This window comes from Schistocerca nitens, chromosome 12 (genome assembly GCF_023898315.1).
Source record: "Schistocerca nitens isolate TAMUIC-IGC-003100 chromosome 12, iqSchNite1.1, whole genome shotgun sequence".
Taxonomy (NCBI): Eukaryota; Metazoa; Arthropoda; class Insecta; order Orthoptera; family Acrididae; genus Schistocerca; species Schistocerca nitens.
This window is the reverse complement of record NC_064625.1, coordinates 73676075-73678221: the sequence shown is the minus strand read 5'-3', so window position 1 is coordinate 73678221 and position 2147 is coordinate 73676075. Positions and strand designations below refer to the sequence as shown.

At 47.3% G+C, this 2147-nt stretch overlaps 1 non-coding gene across 1 annotated transcript; it reads left to right on the top strand.

Moving 5' to 3' along the window:
- Positions 1–394: 394 nt before the first annotated feature.
- Trnat-ugu (transfer RNA threonine (anticodon UGU)) lies at positions 395–469 on the top strand. The gene has a single exon. It is a non-coding gene; the product is annotated as a tRNA-Thr (tRNA).
- The last annotated feature ends 1678 nt before the right edge of the window (positions 470–2147 follow it).

The following is a 2147-nucleotide window of genomic DNA, read 5'->3' as shown; positions in this document are numbered from 1 at the left end:
CATCTAAGCCACCGCGGGCACAGAGGATAGTGCGTCTGCAGGGACTTATCCCGTGCACGCTCCCTGTGAGATCCACATTCCCAACATGTCCACAACACCACATTCGTAGTGCGCCTAATAGATGTTTGCCCATCATACTCATTACTCGTGACAGATTAATCTACCAAGTCCCGTACGAGTTCGGGCATAGCGTGTGCGTTCGCACAAGAAGGTCAAAGGCCGGGAACCCATATTTTTTACTATATGTGACGGTAGTATCTGTTCCCGAGTAATGAGTATGATGGGCAAACATCTATTAGGCGCACTACGAATGTAGTGTTGTGGACATGTTGGGAATGTGTATCTCACGGGGAGCGTGCACGGGATAAGTCCCAGCAGACGCACTATCCTCTGTGCCCGCGGTGGCTCAGATGGATAGAGCATCTGCCATGTAAGCAGGAGATCCCGGGTTCGAGTCCCGGTCGGGGCACACATTTTCAACATGTCCCCAATGAAGTACATCAACGCCTGCTTGCAGCTAGGGTGTCTATTTAATTATCATTTTAATCTACATTAGCTTATTTGTTTTAGTTGTAAATATCTGTCATGTATTGTTGTTTTTCTGACATGTTCCACATCCTGGAGGACCTCCTCACTACGGATCAATTGTAATGAAAGTAAATCTAATCTAATCTAATCTAATCTACACGAATATGTAATAAAAATGGGGGTTCCTATTTAAAAAAAACGCAGTTGATATCCGTTTGACCTATGGCAGCCCCATCTAGCGGGCCAACCATAGCGCCATATGCTTTCCTCCTTCAAGCTAGATGAGTTTCATTCTTTATAGTTTTTTCGTTTGATGCTTATTTCGTGAGATATTTGGCCCGGTCACTATCAACGGAACACCCTGTAGAATCCACTGTGTCCCATGCATTATGAAGTTGAAAGCTGCCATCACGATTAATAAGATCTTCTGTCAGACGTGTTCGTACAGGTTCCTCAGTAACTGGCCACCGTCCTTCTATTGACAGACACAGCAGCAGCAGCGCCTCGCCGCCGCGCAAGCAGCCGCGGCCGTGCCGCCTGCAGGAGACGGCCTTCTGCACGCCGCCCCCTCCGCCGCTGCCGCCCCCGCCGCCCCCGGCCGCCTCCGCTGGCGCGTCCGTCTCCTATGGCGCCGCGACGACAGCCGCCGGCGCCCCTCAAGCGACGCCCGAGCCGAGCCGGCGCGCTCGCCCCCGCGGCTACTCCAACTACAACTACAATTACAACTACACCTACAGCTACGACGACAGCTCCCCAGCAGCCAATGGCGCCGCCTGCTGCGCCGCCCCCAGCCCCGCACACTCGTGAGTACCATTCAGCTCTGTTTAGTAGCCTAAGAACCGTTCTCTGCCACAACTTTTGGTCAGGCGACTTTTGGTCGGACGATGTTTAAACAGAGCAACTTCAGTCTAATGCCTTTTGTTCCCCATCATTCAAGCAACTTCCAGTGTATTAAGTTTAAGTCGAATCACTCCTGGGTCGATCAGATTTAGGTCGGCGAACTTAAGGACGAGCATCTGTTCGTCCAGCAATTGTCAGTAGAGCAACATTTGAGCAAAGAGCTTTCAGTGGAACATGTTTCGGTTGTTGGATATGAGGTCCACCAGTTATGCAAAACACCGTTTTTTCTCAGTACCCAAACATGTTTCGGCACTACTATGCCATCATCAGTGGGTTTTCGTTTTTATTTATTCTGCAATGTGAACATTTTTGTTAAATGATTATAAAATTATGTCCATCTTTAGTTCAAACAATAGATCGTTTCTTTTTGTAAATACGTTTCCATTTGGTGTGCATGAATTTTCTGGATCACTTGTGTGTTAATTACTGCAGGTAGCTTGTCATCTGCAACGAAACGATGTTGATGAGAAAGTTTTTTGCTGCGAGTTAACCTATCTTCTTGACTGTATTTTAGTTTGTCTCGATGTTTTCGTGTGGCAAGCACTTCCATTCTCCGCATCGTTATGAGGTGTTGTGATGCACACGTAACTATAACAATTATTTTCCACAAATAACGTAGTAAAAACACTTTTCACTTCACCAAACCACAATCACATTGTGTGGAAAATACTTGTTATAGTTACGTGTGCATCACAACAGCTCGTAACTATGGGGAGAAT